General features: G+C 47.2%; 1 long non-coding RNA gene across 1 annotated transcript; it reads right to left on the bottom strand.

Moving 5' to 3' along the window:
- On the bottom strand, nt 1–25,033 carry LOC137656964 (uncharacterized). The gene is made up of 3 exons (XR_011047064.1): nt 24,922–25,033; nt 15,466–15,598; nt 1–168 (listed from the first exon to the last, which is right to left on the bottom strand). It is a non-coding gene; the product is annotated as an uncharacterized lncRNA (long non-coding RNA).
- Nucleotides 25,034–26,499: the final 1,466 nt, after the last annotated feature.

Below are 26,499 nucleotides of genomic sequence, written 5' to 3'. Positions count from 1 at the left end.
TTGGATCTTGCAATCTCTATCCCTGTTATCAGCTTTGATATAGATATGATTAAATCCATCTTGGGCCATCAATGTTCTTTTAGCTTCCATCTCCTTCCCATATTATCAATGGAATCGGGTGGCGCGCTTGAAAGTTTTTTGTTTACTGGCATCGCCTTTTGAACGCATCTGAAAGGAAAGTAAAATGTGTATACTACAAATGTTCTTCACTTTTAAGCCATAACATAAATTTTGTTAATCAATTTGATACATAGAGTAACTTTTTGAAATCAGCCATTAGAATAGATGGCATATTCAAATTCATACTTTAGAATTTTATATAGCAAACACTCTTGGAGCTTAAACTTGACCATGATGTGATGTTCTTCAACAAAAACATCTGACAGAACAGTGCTAATAACCCTATTTCGTAAAAGGATAAAACAAGAATAAGACAAATTCAGCTTGGATAATTATCCGGAACTGTAGTAACAGACGTGTATTGTATAATGTTAGATTCGTGTTTTAATACCAACAAAATTCTTTAAAGAGTGGTTTTATGAGTGATATTCTTTATAAAGTTAACACAGTATTGTCATTGGTAATATTGTATTTGAATTTTGAGAATATTAGGTGAAAAGATAATTTTAGATACAGCCTAATTGTAATTTTCTGGTAGTGTCTAAAGTGCAATTATTGAAGATGGGGATTATTATAATATTTTCAAATACTTTAGCATATCTGAAAAGATTTCAGTGAACTTGCTGGATTAGTACTCAAGATTTAAAGACAGTCAGTTTAAATTTTAGTCGAAAGCCAATTATAGATAAATTGGTCTCTTAGCTACTCCCAGACATTTCTTAGTCCTTGCTATTGGTGTGTTGTCAACTAATTGATCCATGGCACAACCTAAATTGTGAGTTGGTAAACAAGGGGTTTAAATATTTTAGTATATACATGGAAAGTGATTTTCCATTGATTTCTCCCAATAGGTACATAAAGTGAGAACTGTAGAAGTACGATTTATTGATAGTGGTCATATAACACGTTGCTAGGGTCTGGAAGTCCATTCAGGTCCAAAACAAAACTAGGGGAAATCCCCTCAGTTACACTAAGAAGTAAAAAATGATAGATATTGGACAGAGGGTTGCAAAAAAGGCAGTTGGAAGGAAGGTATGATAGAGGTTGAAAAGATGATGTAGGGTTGTGGTGGCCGATGTGGTAACGTCCCTGACTGATGAACGCCAGACTGGGGTTCGAGTCCCGCTTAAACTCATTAGTTTCTTTGATCGCTATAATTTCACCATTCTTTTCAGTTAAGAATGGTGTTTTGGGGGAACCTAGGGGTCTATCTGCTGAGTCATCAGCAGCAATTGCCTGGCCCTCCTTGGTCCTAGCTTGAGTGGAGAGGGGACTTGGGTGCTGATCATATGTATATATGGTCAGTCTCTAGGGCATTGGCCTCCTTGATAGGGGGATGACAATGTCCCTTGCGTTTGCCATTCATGAGCGACCTTTAAATCATTAAACAGGGAAACTGTAACAACCCTTAATTCATAGCTTTAGTGCACTGCATGAGGTGCACTGACGACAGATTCCCTCGAAGGATAGAGACTGAATAACAGAACTAACATTACAGTAAAAAAAAGAAAAGTGACAACCGAACAGTGATGTAGAGATCTATAGCATAAACCATTCATTATTTTCAAATGAAAAGGGAGACATTGAAATAAAGTGGAGGTAATTCATTATCGCTCACTATCCCTACATCATTCCACCCTTTTTTGTTTTTCTCAACGTAACAAACGTGAAGTTGGCAAAGATTGTAAAGCTCTTTCCTTTATATAGAGACGAGTAGAGCATTTAAAGGGCAAAACAAGCAGTTTTGATTTTACAGCATTTAGGAGTTTGATATACTTAGACCAGCTTCTTTGAATTACACAGTTCTCAAAAGTGTGTAATTTGAATTCAAGTGTTAACAATAAACACCTTTTCAAATACCAGCCATCATTAGTTTGCTGGCTAATGACTGTAACGACTGTATAACTATATATAAAAATTTTCCATTTGACGCATCTTGAGAGCAGAAAGAATATTCAAACAAGAATGGATTAAAAAAAATCACAAAATGTCTCTTTGAAAACAAGTTCTGATATACATAATTCTATGTTTTCCTACCTACTAACACTCAACTGTTTAATTACTTTTATGTAGCATTAACCGCTTGATAAAAGGTGAATCCATATATTAGTGAACCCCATTTTACAGTAACAGACCTACGACAAGATTGTATACCTAAACACTCATGGGAATATCCGCAGACAGGTGGATAATCCAAAGCACAGGACTTTGAGATGATGCACCATTCCATCGAGGACAAGGCGAATATACTCCCTGCTCAATCGATGGATGTGTATCTGCAGACAAGCATCCTTCAGCTTGATAGAAAGTAAGAAGTCACCTCCCCTAATGCTTGTCGTCTCCATCTTGAATGGAGTTTGTACTGACAGATAAGACTGTTAAACAAAAGGGATAACTACCTAATACAAGCATTCTAGTTTGTCCTGAGATGGGAAGATTTCCTACAAAGGTGTCTAAGTCCACATCTGGGCAAACCAATATTTGTTTAGGCCTTAGAAGTGACCTCTTTTGGTTCATTGAGATCCTTGGCTCATGACAGAATAAGAGAACCCTGTCTTGGTGGAGAGGAAGGCTGTCCTCTGAGGCCATCAAGATCCAGCATTTGTCCAAGTAATACAGAAGATGAGGGCTGTTGGTGTATTCCCATGTCTAAACTAGAGTAAAAACTGGAGAAACATAGAGAGCTGTTGAGTGAACGAAGCAAAGTACTTTGCATTGGTATGCTCTGCATGCTTACAACACATGGGGGTACTTCCTAGCAGCAAGGTGGATTTGGATATGGAAGAATGCATTATCAAGTCAATCGTCATTGTGAAGTCTAATAACCTGATCACTTTCCTGACTGTGTGTGTAGTGTCCTTTCTGAAAGAGGTTTGCAGAACACTCATCCAGGGTTGAGAGGTCATGACCGGCCTCCAGCTTCCAGACGTGTTCTCAATAAGAGCGTTAACTGAAGAAGCCTCACTTCCCCTGCATTCAGCAACATTCATTGGACTGTGCTGAGGGCATGCCAAGGGTGTGCTTGTGTGTGTCTTTATTCTCTGTCCCATGTATACCAAAGAATAACTTGGAGATTGCAATAACACCTAAAGCTCGCAAGTCGACTGGGTGAGGGAGGTTGTGTGCAAGTACATAGGAGAGCACCAGTATTTGACATCTCTAAGATGGCACCCCACCTGCTAAGTCCAAAATCTTAAAACGAGTGTGCTAGTGAAGGTGATCTCCTTTGAGAACGCTCTCACAAGCAAGTGAGGGGGTGAGCAATCGATCATGAATTGGTGACAAGATGCACGAAATATCAGGAGCAGGCGTCCATCGCAAGCTGAGAATATAAGGTTGTGGCTTGTGATCATGTGCATGTGTAACGATACACTCTTAAGAGTGCACAAACACTTAGTAGTATGGCTTATATCACTTTAATGGGAGCACAGACCGGTGAGGTGGAGCTGCCATAAGAGTACATGATCAGTAACTGATCTGCTATTGCGAACTGTTTTCATTCCGACCGATGATTGCGATTATGAACAGCTGAGTGGAAAGTCAAGTAGTATGACATTTCGCTGTCCTTTTCTTTGTCAACCGTGAAGGATTGGGCACCACTGTCTCTCCCCTGTGGATAGGAATGGTGGGAGTGTCTTATAAAACTCCTGTCGGTTGGTCCTGCAAGACTAACTGTTCAATAAGGGTAAAGGAAGGGCATTGGCTTTGTTCTTGTCTGACTGGAAGTGTGTCTAATAACAGCTGAGTGACTGGCAATTAGTCTATTGTCAATTGACCGATCGACTGGCAATGTGTCTAATGTCAGCTGACTGACATGCCTGAGGTCGAGGAAAGAACGAGGGTCACGCCAGGCAAACAGGGTCTTTTAATCTCCTTTGAAGGGTGACTCCAATCCTTTGGCGATCTCTCTTGTGCCAATTCTTTTTCCTCTCTGTCCCAGGAAGGCATACTATCACGACATTTTTGTAGTAGATTCATTGTCCTACCCGTTGTTACAGCTGGTCCAATTACATCTCCTGTTGCATGGAAATAAGGAGACACTGGAGATGAAAATCTTGGACCTGTGATTGATGGAGGAGCTGAGGAAGGATGTGGAGAAAGAGGAGGAGTCATGGGACTTGCCAACCCTTGTCATCAAGATGAGCATTTTTGTAACTACTTGAAGTTCTCTACTGATCGAGCTTTACTCCACCTAAAGGAGGACTACAAAACCTTTGCCAACTCGTTAGCCTTTGATGAAGCATATTCCATTCCTTGAATATCCTCTTGTGGAACTCAAGGTATGAATACAATACACGCTTGTACAACAATTTTCGTCTGTTTCAAAAGTGTCAAATAAAGGTTACATGCCGTAAAGTTGCGTTCGCGAGTTTCTTTATCAACTCTACTCTGTGAATCTGGGAAGACAGGTGATTCACAAGAATCCCCCTGATATGACAAATTCGGAGATAATTTGTATTTTTCCTAACCATACAAACCTTAGCTATCTACATAGGGTTTACTTTCGGCGTAGCTGAAATGACGAGCCATTAGATTTTAACGAGGGTTAAACTACCCCTGCGCTAGTTAGCACGGGGGTAGGGGAGGGGTAGCTAGCTACCCCCCCACACACACACACACACACACCGGTGAGCTGCTTCACTTCACTTAAAGGTAGGACTTGTCTTGGGGGACAGGGCTGGCGGGCAAATATGTGAAAACAGCTAAGGTTTGTATGGTTAGGAAAAATACAAATTATCTCCGAATTTGTCATTTGTTCCGTAACCGAAATACAAACCACGCTATTTACATAGGGTGACTTACCCTTAGGCAGGGTGGAAAGTCCCCAGCCTTACTGGCTTTGGCTTACCCGGGGACTTAGAATCCGAGTGAGCAGCACTCGAGATAAAGTGTCCCTGCACCTTGCAAGTTTCTTGCTACGCAAGAAATGTGCGGCCTACAGAAGTTGTGTGTGGAGAAATGAAGTGTGACTCGTCCTAGGAAGTTGATCTGAAGTCCTTTATATGGAATTCTAGGCTAGGACATCCCAATACCACCTCGTCAGGGTATGGGGGACGCGACAGTATTATTCTTAATACTAGGAACACAAGGAAGCATGGTTTACCTGCAGAGGTTTGAGGTCAGCTATGCAGAGACCCAGGATGCTGCATTCCCCAAGAGAGGGGAGGATGAAGAAAGAAGTAAGGGCCAGACATACTCTTTCATTCACGCAAACTAAAACCGGGTAACAGTGCCCTCAACCTTCTGCTACTTGTCCATTAAGGAGCCTGAGGTTAGACCAACTGTTGTGCAGCCACCACAGGGCCGATAGAAAAAGTATCGAGGCTCCTGTGGTTCACGTCCTGCAGGTAGTGGGCCGTGAAGGTCGAATGACGCTTCCAGACCCCAGCTTGTAGCACCTGCGTCACAGAGAAGTTTCTCTTGAAGTCCAGGGACGTGGTGATGCCCCTGACATCATGTGCCCTAGGGCGACGTGACGGAGGAGGGTCTGGATTCAAGGCATGATGAATGGTCCGTCGAATCCAGGCTGAGATGGTATTCTTGGTGACCCTCCTCTTCGTCCTTCCCGTGCTCACAAACAGAGCTTGCACGTGGGGACGGACTGCAGCTGTTCTCTTCAGATAAGGTCTCAGACTTCTTACTGGGCAAAGTAGCAGATGATCTGGGTCATCTGTTACGGAACGGAGACTCGTAACCCTGAAGGAGTCGAACCGTGGGTCCGGCACTCCAGGGTTCAGAGTCTTGGCAACAAACTCAGGGACGAACCTGAACGTTACCTCCCCCATCCCCTTGAATGGGCGATGTCGTATGAGAGACCATGAAGTTCACTGACCCGCTTGGCCGAAGCCAGAGCGAGCAGGAATACCGTCTTCCAAGTCAGATGTTGGTCAGAGGCCTGGCGTAATAGTTCGAACGGGGGTCTCTTCAGAGCCCTGAGGACCCGAACCACGTTCCATGGAGGAGGTCTCCCTACCGACTGAGGGCAGGTAAGCTCGTAGCTTCGTATGAGTAAGGAAAGTTCCAGGGAGGAGGTCTATTCCTTTCAGCCTGAAGGCTAGGCTTAAGGCTGAGTGATGGCCTTTCACCGCCGAGACCGAAAGCCGCATTTCCTCCCGCAAATACACGAGAAACGCCGCTATTGCTGTAATAGTGGCATCGAGGGGAGACATACCCGTCCCACGACACCAACCACAGAAGACTCTCCACTTCGCCTGGTAGACCCCTGCGGATGACTTTCGTAGGTGTCGAGACATCCTTTCCGCAACTTGTTGCGAAAAGCCTCTTTCAGTGAGGAGACGCTGGATAGTCTCCAGGCGTGAAGCCGAAGTGATGCTACGGCTTTGTGGAAGATGTTGCAATGTGGTTGTCTGAGTAGCTCGTGCCGTGGGGGCAGCTCCCTCGGGAGTTCCGTCAGGAGCTGCAGAAGGTCCAGGAACCATTCTGCATGATGCCATAGCGGAGCTATTAAGGTCATCAACAGGTTGACCGATAGTCTGGTCTTGTTGAGCACCCTTCTCATCAGACAGAACGGTGGGAAGGCGTAGACGTTGATGTTGTTCCACCGTTGTTGGAAGGCATCTTGCCAGAGTGCCTTGGGGTCCGGGACTGGGGAGCAGTACAGCGGCAGCTTGAAATTCAAGGCTGTCGCGAACAGGTCCACTGTCGGGGAACCCCACAAAGTCAGGACTATGTTGACTACTTGAGGATCCAAAGACCACTCGGTACTCACTATCTGCGAAGCTCTGCTCAGACTGTCGGCAAGCACATTCCTTTTGCCAGGAATGAAGTGAGCTGATAGACGTATCGAGTGGACTTCGGTCCATCTCAGTATCTCTACTGCAAGATGGGATAGCTGTTGTGAAAAGGTACCTCCCTGCTTGTTGATATAAGCCACTACTGTGGTGTTGTCGCTCATCACCACCACGGAGTGGCCCGCCAGGGTCTGTTTGAACTGTTGAAGGGCCAGAAATACGGCCTTCATCTCTAGCAGATTGATGTGGAGGTACTTTCCTGATTCTGACCATAGGTCTGAGGCCCTCTGGTTCAGAACGTGGGGCCCCCACCCTTCTTTTGATGCGTCCGAAAACAGCATCAAATCAGGGGGAAGGACGAGAAGATCCACTCCCTTTCGAAGGTTGTCGTCGGTCAGCCACCACCGCAGGTCCGTCCGTTCCACAGGTCCTATCGAGACCAGAGAGTCTGGGGAATCGATGCCTTGATCCCACCGGGACTTGAGCCGCTACTGCAGAGATCTCATCCTGAGGCGGCCGTTGGGAACTAGACGGGCCAAGGAGGCTAGGTAACCTAAGAGACGTAACCAAGATTGGGCTGGAAGGTCTTCTCGACTGAGGAAAGGCTCTGCAACCCTCCTCAGCCTTGCTATCCTGTCGTCTGATGGAAAGGCTTTGTGGAGATTGGTGTCTAATATTATGCCTAGATATACCAGTCGTTGTGTTGGGAGCAGAGAGGACTTCTCGAGATATACCATGATCCCTAGATCTTGGCAAATTGCCAGAAGCCTGTCTCGGTGTCGAAGAAGGGTCGACTCCGAGTCTGCCAGGATCAGCCAGTTGTCCAGATAACGGAGGAGACGGATGCCGTTCCTGTGCGCCCATGAAGATATCAGTGTGAACACTCTGGTGAGCACCTGACGTTCTGTGGAGAAACCGAAACAGGGCACCTTGAACTGGTAGATCTTGTTGTTAGGCTGAATCTTGGGTACTTCCTGGAAGACGGATGGATTGGAATCTGGAAGTACGCGTCCTTTAGATCCAGTGTGCACATGAAGTCTTGCGGTCTCACTGCAAGTCTGACTGTGTCTGTTGTCTCCCTGCTGAACGAAGTTTGCTTGACAAACTTGTTCAGGGCTGAGAGGTCGATGACAGGTCTCCAGCCTCCAGATGCCTTCTTTACAAGAAAGAGTCAACTGAAGAAGCCTGGGGAGCCGTCTACGACCTTCTGGAGAGCATCCTTCTTGAGCATGGTCTTGACTTCTGCCCGAAGGGCTAGCCCCTTTGCCGATCCCATGGCATAGGAGCTCAACGACACTGGATTCGCTGTCAGGGGAGGTAGAGATGTTATGAACGGGATGCGATATCCTTGTCCGATCACAGAGACCGTCCAGGAATCGGCCCCGTGTTGGTGCCACCTGTGCATGCAACTTTGCAGGCATCCCCCTACAGGTGGACACGCAGGGGGATTGCCAATCCTAGCGTTTGCGGCCTCGGCCGCTCCTTCTAGGATTTCTGCCTCCCCTGGAGGACTTTCCGCCCTTCTTGTCTTTGACAGGAAAGGGCTGCTGTTTAGACACCTTGGTCTTAGCTGCCGGAGCCTGCTTCGGTGTCCTGCGAGGCTGCTGTTGCTGTTGAGGAGCTGGAGGTTTGTAAGGTCGAGATGTAAGGGCTTTCTGGAGGAGCGAATCATGACTCGTCTTCCTCCACCTCTCAGCTGTCCGTTCTATATCTTTGGGCTCAAACAGGTTTCCTCCAAGGATGGAGGAATGTCTGAGCTTGCTGACATCCATAGCGGGGACCTTCGGGTGGAACCTCTCAGTCACCGCATCACGGCGCTTTAGAATCGAGTTAGTCCACAGGTTAGTGACCTGGTGAGCCAAAAACTCGATGGAGCGCGTGCCCGAGAGGAGGAAAGGTCTCCAGGGCCTTCCTATTGCTCTCCTTGGACAAGTCCTCAGAGCGCAATAGGATGCCCAGAGACCCTAGCCAGATATCCAGCCACAAAGTGGCCTGCATGGCACACTTAGCAACTTTCTCTTGGCTTAGGATCTCCGACGCTGAGAATGTCACCTGCCGGGCATTGAGTTTCTTTAGAGAGAGACCCCTGGTGAGCTCTTCCACAGAGTGGTGGAGGGGAAGAGCTAAACAAGACTCCTCCTTGATCTCGAAGTACCTCCTCTGCTGAACGCGAGGAGGTGGGAGGAGCTTGTTCCCGGCAGAAGAACGGCTGGAGGAGGCGAGCTCGGAAGTTGGCCCTCGACCTTGTCCCTGGCACTCTTCACCCCCTGGGACCATGGCAGGGCTGCACTAGCCTTGGGGGGCTTCTGAATACCATAAACTTGGTCCAGGACCGTATCCTTGCCTTCACAAGGAGCGGTCTCGGGGTCCTTAAAACTATTGAGTTGCCTCATTAGATTAAGGACCTGCCAGAAGGCATGCTCCGACTCGCGCTGCTCTCCTCCTTGTGGACTGGCAGCTAAGTCTCCTGTCCCCAATGGCTCTTCTTGGGGGGACACGCGGACGTTCTCCCGGGGAATGGTTGGCTCTGGACGAATCCTCGAAGATGACTTGGGGATCGTCTTTGAGTCCTTGGGCTTCCTCCTGGGAGGGATACAGGACTCTAGCAAAGAGGTCTTGAAGGTCTCTCCTACGCGAGACGTTTCTGTTCCTTGAGGCGGGGTTCCTCCCATTGGTGCCGTGGGAGAGTGCCTCACCTCGCTGGATTCTCCTGAGGACGGGAAAAGTTCATCCGCAGGAGAAGGAGAAAACGCCTGCAAAGGGGAAGGGGCCTTCCCGACGGACCTCTTGGGAGCCAGCTTAACCCTGGGAGAAGTTACCGCGAAATCCACTCCTCTCCTTCTCTTCAGCGGGGGCGAGGGAGCCTTTGGTTTTAGTCCCAGATCAGCGAGGGCTAGCTTCATAGCCTGCACGACCGCTTTCATCAGGTAACCAAACCAAGGCGGGCGGCTGACTGACGCAGTGTCAGCGATTCCCGCTGGAGGGAAGGGGATCGGCTGATCCTTAGGAGTGGATACTACTGGGCCTGCCTGAAATGAAGAAAGGGAAGAAGAATGTTGCCTGGACCTCTCCGATGGATCTTCCTGCTCCTGGACGCGTGCTCGGCACTTACGAGATGGCGATTGCGGGGACGATCTGGAAGCACGCGACCCCGGCAACTCGCAAGGTTGGACGCGCTGCGAAACCCGGTGGGAATCGCGTTGGGGGTCGCGCTGGCACTCGCGCGATGGCAAAACCACTGGGTCGCACGCGGGCGAGTTGGCGCGTGAGCGTGCGGGCGAGGAGGCGCGTGGGCGTGCAGGCGAAGGTGTGCGTGGATGCACAGGTGAGGGTGTGCGCGAGTGCCCGGACGATCGCTGGCGCGTAGGCGATCAGTGGAGCATAGGCGAGCGTAAGCGCGTTGGTGAGCGATGGCGCGTTGGCGAGCGATGGCGCGTTGGCGAGCGATGGCGCGTTGGCGAACGATGGCGCGTTGGTGAGCGATGGCGCGTTGGCGAGCGATGGCGCATTGGCGTGTTGCCGAACGATGACGCGTCGGGTGAGTAGGCGACCGACTGCGCACAGGCGAGTTAGCGCGTGGGTGAGTCGGTGACCTGTGGCGATCAGACGCGTGGGTGCGTCGGCGAGCGTTCGCGCACAGGCGAAGGATCACGCGGGCGCGTAGGAGAACGCTGGCGCGTAAGAGATCGCTGACGCGTAGGATGGCGCGCAGTAGCGTGGAGAGAAGTTGCCAACTGGGGCGCAGGGCCAGGGGGCGCTGATGTGCTCGAGGGCGAATGCTCGTGGGCAGGCTCAGGAGTCGACTCGTGGGCGCGCGGGCGCGCGGACGCGCATGCACTTTAGAAGTGCGCCCAGGAGAAAATGCACGGTGGTGCGCCGGCGGCGGTTGACGCGCAGGGGAACGCTGGCGAGGCAAAGGATCAATGTCCTTGCCTGCGCCCAGATCCGAAGGTTGTGGGCGCGTGGGCGAACGTTGGCGCGCATGGCACGCATCAGGAACTGGGCGCGCAGCAGTGCGCTAACGAACAGAAGGTTGATAGCACTCAGGAGACTGTTGACGCGCAGTGCGCGCAGCAGGGACAGAAGAGCGCTTGCGCGCAGGCGAGCGATGGCCAGCAGGAGAGCGCTGGCGAGCAGGTGAACGCTGGCAGCAGGAGAGCGCTGGCGATCAGGAGAGCGCTGGCGATCAGGAGAGCGCTGGCGATCAGGAGAGCGCTGGCGATCAGGAGAGCGCTGGCGAGAAGAGTCTATTGACTCATCCGCAGGAGAGCGCTTGCGCGCAGGAGAGCACTGGCGAGCAGGAGAGCGCTGGCGAGAAGAATCAGGTGACTCTTCAGCAGGAGAGCGCTGGTGAGTAGGAGAGCGCTGGCGAGCACGAGAGCGCTGGCAAGCAGGAGGGCGCTGGCGATCAGAAGAGCAGTGGCACTTGCGCGCTACTGAAGGGCGCACAGGTGAAACCTGGTGCGGAAGGGACTTACCCACTTTGTGGGATAAGCCCTTCTACCCCGAAGGGACCGGCACTTGAATTAACAAGGAAGATCTGGCAGGCGCAGGAGATTGCGAACGATCTGCGGAGAGGTCCAGTGATGTCACTGCGACGGTCTGCTCCCGACGAGAAGAATCCTTTGCAGGGGACGACGAAGATGAAGACCCGAAGAGAAGGCGCCTCTTAACTCCCTTGTAAGGAGAAGGCAGGCCTCGGCGGCGAAGAGGAGGGCGAGCCTTACGGCGAAGACGACCTTGAGGCAGGGTATCACTGTCGTCGGTCCTCCGAAGAGGAGTCTCTGTTAGTGCACTCCCCCGAGGGGGAGGAACACTCGCGGGAGAGACCGTTGGACCCAGCTTCCCCCTCGAAGGATGTTCGGGGGGGGGGGGGGGAACCAGAGCCTTCAGCAACATCCGCAACAGTAGCAGCTGGGGTTTGACCCGACCCGTCGGACGCCTCTGCCACAACAACGTCGACAATAGCCAGAGGGTCTACCTCTGTTATTACCGGTGACTGTTGGACAGCTGCCCCCAACTGGATCAGATCAAACAGGGCTTCCTTGGAGGGCGAGCCCTTAAGCCCCAAGGAAGCCCAAAGCTGGAAAAGATCATTGTTAGACAGTTTGGTCATAATCAACAAAATCAATAGTATCCTCCCCCGGAGGAGGAGGGGGAGCTGCCTCGCTATGGGAGGCAACACCCTCTCCCGAACCCCGAGATTGGGAAACAAAAGATGGACCTACGCTACCACTCGGCGGCCTCTCGCGAGAGACCGAATGAGTGGGAGCTTCGGAGGAGGTTCGGGCAACGGAAGAAGAGTCCTTGGAGCCTTCCTTCCCCAAGGCATTCCCTGAGGGAGAACGGTCTCGCTTAGCACTCTTCTTACTCCGTCGGGCAAACCTCTCCCACTGGGAGGTAGGCCACTCCCTACATTCCATACAAACATTATCACTTTCACACCGTTGACCTCGACACTGCAGGCAAAGGGTGTGAGGGTCTGTATCGACCGCCGACATGAATGTTCCACAGGGGCGGTCGGGGAGTCCTGGGCACTTCCGCATAATGGGAAGAAAAGGTAGAGGACAACTTCAAACACACAACTGCAAGAAAAAGAAAAACAGATTAAGGCTGTCAAAATGCGAGGACGAGACAGACACGTCTGTACATCGTCTGAGCCAAAAGTGAAGTGGGGCAGCTCACCGGTGTGTGTGTGTGTGTGTGGGGGGGGAGAGGGGTAGCTAGTTACCCCTCCCCTACCCCCATGCTAACTAGCGCAGGGGTAGTTTAACCCTCGTTAAAATCTAATGGCTCGTCATTTCAGCTACGCCGAAAGTAAACCCTATGTAAATAGCGTGGTTTGTATTTCGGTTATGGAACAAATCATCATTATAACAGTAGTAATCGAATGCATCCTTGTAATTCTGCATAGATGTTCCCGGGGTAATTATGTCACTCTCTTTGGAGACAGCAACAAGGCCATTGTGGGGTGGGGTAAAGATACAAATATGTCTTACGCTCCTCTCCCCTTGGAGGAGATCGAGGGCAAGAGGGGCTTTTCCTAGTACCCTTTCTAGAATCAGGTCTGTATCCCAAACCATGATATCCCCGAAAGCTCGAGAATCCCCTCTGGTCTGCGAGTTCTGCTCTTCAGTCCTGACTAGATATCCTTACTTTCTCTGAGTCTTGCATCCTCTGAGAAAAGGGGAATGAGATAGCTACAAACCTCCTATTCTCTGAGGCATCAGGAACTTGTAATCTGTACCAAATTTATTTCATTCCAAGGAGGCTGAAAACATTTTCTACTGGGAACTCAATGATTCTGAGGTCGACCCAAATGCACTTTTTCTACCGGGAACTCAATGATTCTGAGGTCAACCCAAATGCGATCGGGGACAATCAATAATTGTTGCTGGGGGAAAATACTCTGGATGATCTCAAACATTCATGGGTTCGAGGATGAAGGTCATCTAGAAAAGTAAATGGGTGCCAAATGCCACGCCACTGGCAGTCCACAAGGATTACTGGCTAGACCTGCAGGTCATAATTATGAGTGCATTTGTGAGTGATGTGCATAGCAACTCATGTGTTCCAAACCCCTAATCGACGAAGTGTACACAGAGGGTGCTCGCAGGCGTTAGCGAGCACCACAACAGGCTCAGGAGAGGAGGGGTTGTCTAGCGAAGACAGGTGAGCTAATTCATGAGTGTTATCAGGAGAGGTTACATGCTCTAGTTATGAGTACATGAGGTAACATACCTGTTCCACACTCCTAACAGACTGAGTGCACGCTACCACAACAGGCTCAGGCAAGAAGGGATTGTCAAGTGGAGACAGGTGGATCAAACCACGACTGCACTCAAGAGTAGTCAATGCACTCAGGTGTGTCCGCACGAACCACGTATGTAGAGAGACATGGCTAACTCAGAGAGCCTTGTAAGAAGCACGCTTCTCCATTGCGGGCCGTATTTGGTGAGGTGCCTCTAGGTAGCAAACACGCAGGGTAACTTGATTGTTTCCAGCCTCTTGCAGTTTCAGCTTATGCCATCGAGGCGCACGGGAGGTTAGTAAGCGCCTGTTACGCTTGCTACTATTACAGGGGGAGGAAAGGAGTGGTTGTCCAGCGAGGACAGGTCAGTTGGTTCACGTATGTGGTCCCAGATGAAAAGTGTGGGAGGCATGCTAAAACTAGGCATATCTCTTCACCCGGTGAGGAGAGCACGCTATAGAAAGTGCACGCAAATCCATAGGATCCCATGAAGTTGTGTCACTTGTTGAATGTTTGAGTGTGAGCGTGCTCTATACTCGCTAATATTAAGTGTATCAGGAGCTAGCTAAGTATAGACAACATCTAGTACACAGGATTGTCAATCTTTTCAGAAAAGGTTGTGCGCATGAATTAGTACGTTCATCGGCAAATGATGATTTAAGTCCAAACACTGCATACTCGGAGACGTATTACTCATGAGCTCGTGCTTCAATCAAAGGAAACCACTTGGTAAGGAGAGCGTGTTCCTCCCAAAATTGTCTTCTGAACTCATAATAAAGGGGGAGGTTATTCGTGAAGACTGTCTCAAGGGCGCTATCATAAGGCACTGAATATCATTCCCCATTCAAGTTATAAATCCAAAAGTTACTTTAAAGAAACTTATCAAGTCAGGTTTGCTTAACTGCAGATAAGCAAACAAATACAAAAATGCTGTAAAGTAAAGTTAATAAAAGCCAAGAACTCCTTTCAGTGGCAGAACAGCTGTTCTCACTGAGGGCTGAAATCAGAATGAGACCTCAGTGAGCAAGCATGGAAGGTGGAGGGTGGCTTCCCCACTCCTGAACCTGTTTACGCCTTGTTATTAAAGTTTAGTAGCAGTATACTCCAGCTTTTCTGATAATTTATCCTATCCCAATGTAAAGGACAAAGATTTGTATTCATGCAGTAACAAATTGCTTTTTATTTACCATGGTGAATGTATCTCTACATCCCATCATTGCTCTCAATGTTCTGGGTATGTGCACCTTTATCAGAATCGACAATGTCTGAAGAATCAATTTTTTATACAGAGCCAAGAAATAAAAAGGAACCAAAATGTAGGCAGAGAGCCGTTTACTGCAATTGTAGTAGATATGACAGAATAAAATGGACATACAGATGAGAACTGACAATCCGTAAAGTACTAATCAATTACAGAGAGACTAAACAGTTGCAAAGCTTATCCACACTATTATTTTTTATGCTAAAACACTATGGGAAAATTTTAAATTTCAATTAGATGAGAAGTATAATGTATGGAAGGAAGTGGTTAGAGTCAATAATGTATTTCAGCTGATGTACTGTATATTGAGGGATCTTTGAAGAATCCCTTTGGCCAACAACTGCATGCACTTTTTACCAATCTATTTCATTGATATCAATTCCTTTCTTCCTCCTTGATATTCATCACCTTTGAATTCTCAGTTTATAATGCTTTCAATTCTGAATAGTCTCCATGATCATGGTGCTGGGATCTAAGGGCAAAATTCCTTAAATCAAAAAGGTATTTCTCTTTATTTGCCAAGCGGTTTCAGCTACCTAGAATTGCCCAAATAAACCCATAATTAAAACATTACTCCTTACCTAAGTCCAGGAGGTCAAAGACTGAAGTCTTTCTGTAGCTACGGGGACTTAATTGGAGTCCTCATTCTACTGTAAAGTGCAGGTATAATGTAGCTGCTTCCGCCAAGGCATGCAGCTGTTCGTGCCTATTGTTCTGTTGAATGAATAAATTTGTATAACTATAACAGTTAAACATGAAAAAAAAATATTTGGTATAAAAATGTTATTTTCATTAGTAAAATAAATTTTTGAATATACTTACCCGATAATCATGTAGCGATCGCTATACAAGAGGGGGGTGTACTCACCAGCGCCATCTGTGGCCAGGTACTGCAGTACTTCTTGTCAACACCACCTCAATTTTTCCTCGGTCCACTGGTTCTCTATGGGGAGGAAGGGTGGGTCAATTAAATCATGATTATCGGGTAAGTATATTCAAAAATTTATTTTACTAATGAAAATAACATTTTTCAATATTAATCTTACCCGATAATCATGTAGCTGATTCACACCCAGGGGGGTGGGTGAAAACCAGTGTACATGTTAATCAAGAAGCTAAGTATCCCGTATTTCATATTATCAGTTATTCAAAATAACAATGAAATTATAAGTACCTGGTAAGGAAGTCGACTTGAACCATTACTCTGCCTTTAATAAGTTCGTCTTCCTTACTGAGCGCAGCGTTCCTCTTAGGAGGCTGAACAACTCTAAGGTGCTGAAGTATAAAGGGCTGCAACCCATACTAAAGGACCTCTACACAACCTCTAACCTAGGCGCTTCTCAAGAAAGAATTGACCACCCGCCAAATCAACTAGGATGCGGAAGGCTTCTTAGCCTACCGTAACAACCCAAAAACAACAATAAAAGCATTCAAGAGAAAGGTTAAAAAAGGTTATGGGATTAAGGGAATGTAGTGGCTGAGCCCTCACCTACTACTGCACTCGCTGCTACGAATGGTCCCAGGGTGTAGCAGTTCTCGTAAAGAGACTGGACATCTTTGAGATAGAATGATGCAAACACTGACTTGCTCCTCCAATAGGTTGCAGCCATAATACTCTGCAGAGAACGGTTCTGTTTGAAGGCCATCGAAGTAGCCACAGCTCTCACTTCGTGTGTCCTTACCTTCAGCAAAGCAAGGTCTTCATCCTTCATGTGAGAATGAGCTTCTCTAATCAGAAGCCTTATGTAATACGAAACTGCGTTCTTGGACATAGGCATCGAAGGTTTCTTAATGGCACACCATAAGGCCTCTGATTGTCCTCGTATAGGTTTTGACCTTTTAAGATAGTACTTTAGAGCTCTGACAGGGCAAAGAACTCTCTCTAGCTCGTTACCCACCATGTTGGAAAGGCTAGGAATTTCGAACGATCTAGGCCAAGGACGTGAAGGAAGTTCATTTTTTGCCAAAAACCCGAGCTGTAAGGAACATGTAGCTGTTTCGGATGTGAATCCTATGTTCCTGCTGAAGGCGTGAACCTCACTAACTCTTTTGGCTGTTGCAAGGCAGACGAGGAAAAGAGTTTTGAGAGTAAGGTCTTTGAAAGAGGCTGACTGGAGAGGTTCAAATCTAGGAGACATAAGGAACCTTAAGACTACGTCTAGATTCCAGCCTGGAGTGGACAAGCGACGTTCTTTAGAGGTCTCGAAAGACTTAAGGATGTCCTGTAGATCTTTGTTGGAGGAAAGATCCAAGCCTCTGTGGCGGAAAACTGTTGCCAACATACTTCTGTACCCTTTGATCGTAGGAGCCGAAAGAGATCTAACATTCCTAAGATGCAACAGGAAGTCAGCAACTTGGGTTACAGAGGTACTGGTAGAGGAAACTGCATTGGCTCTGCACCAGCTTCGGAAGACTTCCCACTTGGATTGATAGACTCTGCGAGTGGATATCCTCCTTGCTCTGGCAATCGCTCTGGCTGCCTCCTTCGAAAAGCCTCTAGCTCTAGAGTGTCTTTCGATAGTCTGAAGGCAGTCAGACGAAGAGCGTGGAGGCTTGGGTGTACCTTCTTTACGTGAGGTTGACGTAGAAGGTCCACTCTTAGAGGGAGAGTCCTGGGAACGTCGACCAGCCATTGCAGTACCTCTGTGAACCATTCTCTTGCAGGCCAAAGGGGAGCAACCAACGTCAGCCGTGTCCCTTCGTGAGAGACGAACTTCTGAATAACTCTGTTGATGATCTTGAACGGCGGGAATGCATATAGATCGAGGTGGCACCAATCCAGCAGAAAAGCATCCACGTGAACTGCTGCCGGGTCTGGGATTGGGGAACAGTACAATGGGAGCCTCTTGGTCATCGAGGTAGCGAACAGATCTATCGTTGGCTGACCCCACAAGGCCCAAATCCTGTTGCACACGTTCTTGTGAAGGGTCCATTCTGTGGGGATGACTTGACCCTTCCTGCTGAGGCGATCTGCCGAGACATTCATATTGCCTTGAATGAATCTCGTTACCAGCGTGAGGTTTCGACTTCTTGACCAAATGAGGAGGTCCCTTGCTATCTCGTACAGCTTCCTCGAATGAGTCCCTCCCTGCTTGGAGATGTACGCCAAGGCTGTGGTGTTGTCGGAGTTCACCTCCACCACCTTGTTTAGCAGGAGGGACTTGAAGTTCATTAAGGCCAGATGTACTGCCAACAACTCCTTGCAATTGATGTGAAGCGTTTCCTGTTCCTTGTTCCATGTTCCCGAGCATTCCTGTCCGTCCAAGGTCGCGCCCCAGCCCGAGTCTGATGCGTCCGAATAGAGATGAAGATTGGGGGTCTGAACAGCTAACGAGAGACCCTCCTTGAGAAGGATGTTGCTCTTCCACCACATGAGAGTAGTCTTCATCTCTTTGGTAACAGGAATAGAGACCGCTTCGAGCGTCATATTCTTGTCCCAGTGAGCTGCTAGATGGTATTGAAGGGGGCGGAGGTGGAGTCTCCCTAACTCGGTGAACAGGGCTAACGATGACAGGGTCCCTGTTAGACTCATCCACTGTCTCATTGAGCATCTGTTCCTCTTCAGCATGCTCAGGATGCACTCTAGGGCTTGGTTGATTCTTGGGGCCGACGGAAAAGCCCGAAAAGCTTGACTCCGAATCTCCATTCCCAGGTAAACGATGGTTTGGGAAGGAATAAGCTGGGACTTCTCTAAGTTGACCAAAAGACCCAGTTCCTTGGTCAAGTCCAAAGTCCATCTGAGACTCTCCAGACAGCGACGACTTGTGGGGGCTCTTAAAAGCCAGTCGTCTAAATAAAGGGAGGCTCTGATGTCCGCCAAGTGGAGGAATTTCGCAATATTCCTCATCAGTCGCGTAAACACCAGAGGTGCCGTGCTTAGGCCAAAACACAGGGCTTGGAATTGGTACACAACCTTTCCAAAAACGAATCTCAGAAAAGGTTGGGAGTCTGGATGAATGGGGACGTGAAAGTAGGCGTCTTTCAGATCCAACGAGACCATCCAGTCCTCCTGCCTGACCGCTGCTAGGACCGACTTCGTCGTCTCCATAGTGAACGTCTGCTTGGTGACATAAGCATTGAGCGCACTGACGTCCAGCACCGGTCTCCAACCTCCTGTCTTCTTGGCCACCAGGAAGAGACGGTTGTAAAAGCCCGGGGATTGATGATCCCGGACTATCACCACTGCCTCCTTCTGTAACAGGAGCGACACCTCTTGATGTAACGCTAGCCTCTTGTCCTTTTCCTTGTAGTTGGGAGAGAGGTTGATGAGAGAAGTGGTCAGAGGGGGATTGCGGCAGAATGGGATCCTGTAACCCTCCCTTAGCCACTTGACAGACTGGGCGTCTGCACCTCTTCTTTCCCAAGCTTGCCAGAAGGTCTTGAGTCTGGCTCCTACAGCTGTCTGGAGAGGAGGAGAGTCAATGTTTGCTTTTCGAAGACTTGGTATCTTTCTTGGACCTGCCCCTGTGACCGTCTGGGCGGGTACTTCCTCGGCTGGGGGCTCTGCCACGAAAGGGCGGAATAAATCTGGTAGCAGGAGTATCAGCCACTGGGGTGCGGTAAGTTCTTGGTACTGAAGGTGCAACCTTAGCCTTCCGTGCTGAAGAGGCCACGAGGTCATGCGTATCCTTCTGTATAAGAGCCGCAGACATTTCCTTGATAAGATCCTCAGGAAACAGGAACTTAGAAAGAGGAGCAAAAAGTAACTGTGACCTTTGGCAAGAGGTGATACCAGTGGAAAGGAAGGAGCAAAGTTGTTCCCTTTTCTTGAGGACTCCCGATACAAACATAGAGGCAAGTTCGCCGGAACCATCGCGAATTGCTTTGTCCATACAGGCCATGATCAGCATGGCCGAGTCTTTGCCAGAAGGGGCAGTCTTCTTGCTCAAGGCCCCCAGGCACCAGTCGAGGAAATTAAAAATTTCAAAGGCGCGAAAGACTCCCTTTAAGAAGTGGTCCAGGTCAGAAAAGGTCCAGCAGACCTTAGAGCGTCTCATAGCCGACCTTCGTGGAGAGTCAACCAAACTTGAGAAGTCAGCCTGGGCAGAGGCAGGGACCCCCAAGCCTGGTTCCTCTCCCGTGGCATACCAGACGCCCGCCTTAGAAGTCAGCTTAGGAGGCGGAAACATAAAAGACGTCCTTCCCAGTTGCTGCTTGGACTGCAACCAATCCCCTAACATTCTCAAAGCTCTCTTTGATGATCTAGCGAAGACAAGCTTAGTGTAGGCAGACTTAATAGGTTGCATGCCTAGAGAGAACTCGGATGGAGGAGAACGAGGGGTAGCAGAAACAAAGTGTTCAGGGTATAACTCTCTGAACAGAGTAAGGACCTTGCGAAAGTCAATGGAGGGTGGCAATGACTTGGGTTCCTCCACATCAGATGAAGGATCATCCAGGTGAGCAGCTTCATCCTCAGAAACCTCATCACCTGAGGGTTGAGAAGCGAGAGGTAACGATAAAGCAGTATGCTGAATGGCTGAATCCTGAAGAACGGGTGCATGCGCACTTGCGGATTCATCCTCAAGTCTCTGCTGAAGAGGATGAGGGCTGGTAATGACAAAGTCATGAGGCTGGGATGAAGGAGGTTCTGCGGGGGTTTGAGGAGCAAGCGTGGTGAGAGGCGAATGCTGTAAAGCATGAGGCTCATGCTGCATAGTCTGCGGTTCAAGAGTTGCGCTTGCCTCAAGGGTTGAGGTGGCTGCGCAGAGAGAGGCTCTTGTCTCACGAGTTGAGGTTCTTGCCTCAAGAGTTGAGGTGCTTGCCTCGAGAGTTGAGGTTCTCGCCTCGAGGAAAGTGGAGGTGGCTGCCGCAAGAGTTGAGGTTGCTGCCTCAAGGATGGTGGAGGTTGTCGCACCGCAAGAGGTTGCTGCCTCGAGGATGGTTGCAACGCATGAGGCTCCTGCCTCAAGGGTAGAGGAGGTTGCTGCAAAGCATAAGGCTCCTGCCCCAAGTGTTGAGGAGGTTGCCGCGTGGCAAGAGGCTCCTGCCTCAAGGAAAGTGGAGGTTGCTGCACAGCGCTGGTATCTGGCAACTCCCAATGCGGCAGCTCACGCATGGAGGTAGCTTGAGGAACCTCAACATCATACGTCTGGCAGGCTGGACTGCGCAGAGGTGGAGGAGCGCTCGCAGGAGGAGGTCTGTTAACCTTCTCTGCCTGAAACTCCTGCATCAACACCGCAAGCTGCGACTGCATAGTCTGCAGCATAGCCAACTTGGGATCAACAGAAGTTGAGGTCTGTTGAGGCATAGCTTTAACAGAAGTTGAGGTCTGTTGAGGCATCGCTTTACCTCTCTTAGGAGGCGTGCAGCCATCCGATGACTGCGGCGAGTCCGAACTAGCCCAGTGGCTACACCTGGGCTGTTGGACTCGCGCGGTCTGGACCTTACGCTTAAGAGGCCTTGAGACCTGGGTCCAGCGTTTCCTCCCGGAAACATCTTCTGCAGACGAGGAAATTAAGGGCTCAATCGTCTGAGAGTGGAAGTGACGATCTCTATAAGATACGCCCGCAACCACTGAGGATACTACTGTGCGCCGATCAAGGCCTGCCGAACCCTTTTGCCCTTCGACATTGCTTCTCCCCTGGGCTTGGGAGCTTGCAAGAGGTCCCGGACTGGGAGGACGACTGGCACGCACAGAAGTATCCTCATGCGCAACACTGACACTGACACTAGGCACAGCACTGGCACTACCACTTCCCACTGCACTTTTCACTTTAAGTTCCTTGACATCTGCCAAGAGAAACTTGTGGTCACTCACTACTGACTCCACCTTATCACCTAAAGCCTGAATGGCACGTAAAACATCTGACATATCAGGCTGAGCACTAATAATAGGTTCGGGGGTAGCCACTACAGGGGGAGGAAAAGGTTGAGGATCATGGGGGGAGGAATAAAGCAAAGAGCGAGCAGAACTCCTCCTAACTCTCTCCCTCTCTAACTTAGTCGTATACTTGAGGAATTAAAAAAAATCAAATTCCGAAAGCCCGGCACATTCCTCACATCGATCTTCCAACTGACAGGATTTTCCCCTACAGTCGGAACAAACGGTGTGAGGATCAACCGCGGCCTTCGGAAGACGCCTATTACAAGTCCTAACACTACATCGTCTTTGGGTAGGAGCTTGAGAATGGTCGGACATCTTGAATCAGAGAACAGTCAAGGGGGGTTTCCAAATTAAAGCAAAGATCGTTATACCATTAATCAAAATCAATCCAAAAGCTATCTAAGCTAAGGGAAAAGCTTCCTGTATAGCGAAAGCTGAAATCTCAGAGCAATACTTCACCAAAACCGTGAACAAAGACTCCAAAATCATAAGCGTATCCATGTAGGTCTTGCCGGAAGCACGACAGAGGAAAAATTGAGGTGGTGTTGACAAGAAGTACTGCAGTACCTGGCCACAGATGGCGCTGGTGAGTACACCCCCCTCTTGTATAGCGATCGCTGGCGTATCCCGTCCGTAGAATTCTGTCGGGCAACGGAGTTGACAGCTACATGATTATCGGGTAAGATTAATATTGAAAATTTGGAATTATGATACTTTTCCTGGTGAGAGAACATTTACAGAATGCATTAATTAGCTAAGTCAGGGTAAAGTAAAGTAAAGTTAAGTAAAGTAAAATAAACTAAAAGTAAAGTAAGGTAAGGCTACATTATTGTAGGCTACATTATTGTAGGCTACATAAGAATAGCTAAGATAACTTCAGGTTAGGAAATGTAAGGCAAGGGTAACGAATGTAAGACAAGGGTAGGAAATGTAAGGCAAGGGTAGGAAATGTAAGGCAAGGGTAACGAATGTAAGACATGGGTAGGAAATGTAAGGCAAGGGTAGGAAATGTAAGGCAAGGGTAGGAAATGTAAGGCAAGGGGAAGGAATGTATGGCAAGGGGAAGGAATGTAAGGCAAGGGTAGGCTAGGCAAGGGAAAGGTAGGCTAGGCAAGGGAAAGGTAGGCTAGGCAAGGGTAGGCTAGGGAAAGGTAGGCTAGGGAAAGGTAGGCTAGGCAAGGGTAGGCTAGGGAAAGGAAGGTAGGCTGGGCAAGGGTAGGGAATGTAAGGGAAAGGTAGGCTGGGCAAGGGTAGGGAATGTAAGGCAAGGGTAGGCTAGGCAAGACAAGGGTAGGCTAGGCAAGGGAAAGGTAGGCTAGGCTAGGGTAGGCTAGGCTAGGGTAGGCTAGGGAAAGGTAGGCTAGGCTAGGGTAGGCTAGGGAAAGGTAGGCTAGGCAAGGGTAGGCTAGGGAAAGGTAGACTAGGCAAGGGTAGGCTAGGCAAGGGTAGGCTAGGGAAAGGTAGGCTGGGCAAGGGTAGGGAATGTAAGGGAAAGGTAGACTGGGCAAGGGTAGGGAATGTAAGGCAAGGGTAGGCAATGTAAGGCAAGGGTAGGGTAGGCAATGTAAGGCAAGGGTAGGCTAGGCTAGGCAAGGCAAGGGTAGGCTAGGCAAGGCAAGGGTAGGCTAGGTAAGGCGAGGGTAGGCTAGGTAAGGCAAGGATAGGCTAGGATAGGATAGGCTAGGCTAGGCTAGACAAAGCAAGGGTAGGCTAGGCAAGATAAGGGGAGGTAAAATGATGGCAGATAAGATGTAAGTGTAGCTAAGATAAAGGTAGGCAAAGTGGAGGTAGATAGGGTGTAAGGGTAGGCCTGTTAAGAGTAGGTAAGGATAGGTAAGCTGAGAGTAGGTAAGGCATGGGTAGGAAGGCAAAAGTAGGCATGGTAAGTGCAGGTAAATTGATGGTAGATAATGTATTAGTGGGTAAGGTAATACTAGTAAGGTAGGGTAAACACTAGTAAGGTAAGGTAAACACTGGTAAGGTAAGGTAAAGGCTGGTAAGGTAAATGCTGGTAAGGTAAGGTAAATGCTGGTAAGGTAAGGGCAGGTAAGTTGACAGTAGGCACGGTAAATGCTGGTAAGGTAAGGGCAGGTAAGGTGAGAGTAGGTAATGTAGGGCTCGGTAAGGTAAGAGGAGGTTAAGTTAGGCAAGGTAGCAGTAGGTCAGGTTAGGTAAGGTAAGGCTACCTAAGATAAGAGTAGGTAAGATATGCTTAGGTAAGATATGCTTAAATAAGGTAAGGCTAGCCAAGGTAGGAGTAGGTAAGATATGCTTATGTAAGGTAAGGCTAGGTAAGCTAAGAGTAGGTAAGATATGCTTAGGTAAGATATGCCTAGGTACGGTATGCTTAGGTAAGATATGCTTAGGTAAGGTATGCTTAGGTAAGATAAGAGTAGGTAAGGTAGGATCAGGTAGAGTATAAGTAGGTCAGCTAAGGTTTAGGTAACATAAGGGCAGGGAAGGCAGGGCTAGGTTTGGCAATGATAGGTAAGGGGAGGGTAACTTGGGTAAGTATAGGCAAGGTAATGGTATTTAAGATGAGGGTAGCTTAGGTAACTTAGAAAAGCTGAGGCTAAGAAACATGTCTGTCATTTTCGTAAGCTACTGTACTGTATATCTTCAAAGAGCTTGTTATTGGGTTTGCGGGAATCGACCTACGATGGATAACCCTTATGAACCATATTTCCCCAGACTGACTAGATCGTTAGAATTAAGATTTCTGATAATTCCTGGTGAAATTTACTTAATTCTGGTGCCCTAATACTTAGAACAGACGTTTTTGGTGCACTCTCTTTGGTGCACTCTCTTAGTAACTCCAAGATACAGAAGTTGATACATCATAAATAGGAGTTGTTAGCAACGGTAATAGACTGTCAAAACTACATAAAACTAAGAAAACTCAGTATCAACAGGAAAGTTAATTTGGAAACAATCTTTGTAAATGTTGTTTTCATCATTTGGATTAAGTGTCTGCGTTATTGCCTTTTAAATCATATTTTAAAAATCTAAGAAACGCCCTAGGCAAACCTTTACTAACAAGCCCACTCTGAGGGTAGGCCTAATTTTGCATGAAGTCACCTGGTCTCGAAAAAAATAATAGGCCTAGGCCATAGAATACGCTTCTATCAGACGAGTATCATATAAAGAATCACCACTTAAACTGTAATATTATTTGTATTTCAATGAAGTTATTACGCAATAAGGAAAGCCTTACCTTCACAGAAGTAGTAAACAGAAGAATTGCACTGAACAAATTAATCACAATTCGATATATCACCGTTCATTATTGTCAAGGAGGAGTAACAAGTGACGGGAGATATTACTTCTTATTCTTCTTTCTCTTTTTCTATTTAAGTAGGAGAAACATTACTATTCCAAACTTACAGCAACCGCTTACAACCCCCACAAAGGGTCTAATAATGTTATGACAAATTCAACGTTTTTTTCACTTATTTATTCCCTAATCTCAATCATCTTGATCATCCTATATCATTATAATCTGCAGTGAATTGCTGGTATAAACTGGAACTAGAACTAGCAGTAGTAAGGCTGATAGTCATAAAATAAATTATTATTTTTGAAAGATATATAGAGAGATTCGAAAGGAGAGAAAAGAAATTCTGAAATTGTTGTAGAAACAGAAAGCACAGTAAACAGGGATTATAATATTTAACATTTATTCAACATATAGTTAATGGGATGGAATATACATCAGTAATTAAAGTGCTAATAATGTCAGTATTAAGTTATATTATTTAGAAGTATATATCATTATCATTATTTACGTAAATGTTCACTTGTGGTCTACTTGAAAAAAATAGATGAAACTATTTCAAGATAATAGTTCAGCCTACCAAAAGAAAAAGAAAGTGAAGAACTTGTTGACTTGCGATAATACATGGAAATACAATATGCCGTAATAAGCGTGTGGAAATTATCTCTCTCTCTCTCTCTCTCTCTCTCTCTCTCTCTCTCTCTCTCTCTCTCTCTCTCTCTCTCTCTCTCGAGAAAAAATGATGTTAAATATGTTTTTTTTTTAAATCTGCGAAAGGAAAACTAGAATACATGTTTTCCGCTTCGATGAGATATTAAGAAGAGGCATTGTAGAATACCCTGCTAATGACATCTAGTAACTCTTTGAGAAACAACACTAATATTTAGTTACAAAATAAGCAGACATTCATACATTTTTAGACCGCCTACCAGAAAAATTTCATCAATGAAATTCTACATATGAATCATAAAGATAAATGTATATACTATTACGATCTTAATTCACGCATGAGAGTTTTCCAACGAAATCTGAATTGGATTAATATCAAATCAATGATTAGAGTAGTTTCACTGATGACTTTCCACTGTGTTGGCTCCAAGTTTAAATGTCACGCAGGAATGACAATTTGTCTTCTCTAATAAACCTTACATTTTCTGCTAGCTAGGGAAGCAGTCACTTACAAAGAGGAGTTAGAGCGTGTTGAGGCAGCTGAAGAGAGCAGGTGCACCTGCCAGTTCGTTACTGAAGACTTACTCGATATATATATATATATATATATATATATATATATATATATATATATATATATATATATATATATATATATATATATACGTATATATTTGTAATTATATTTATGAGTATATTTGCAATTAAATGCACATGCTTATATATATATATATATATATATATATATATATATATATACTGTATATATATATATATATATATATATATATATATATAGATATATATATATATATATATATATATATATATATATACATACATATATAT

This window comes from Palaemon carinicauda, chromosome 18 (genome assembly GCF_036898095.1).
Source record: "Palaemon carinicauda isolate YSFRI2023 chromosome 18, ASM3689809v2, whole genome shotgun sequence".
NCBI lineage: Eukaryota > Metazoa > Arthropoda > Malacostraca > Decapoda > Palaemonidae > Palaemon > Palaemon carinicauda.
Note: the sequence above shows the minus strand (reverse complement) of the source record. Positions and strands in the feature narration are given on the sequence as shown.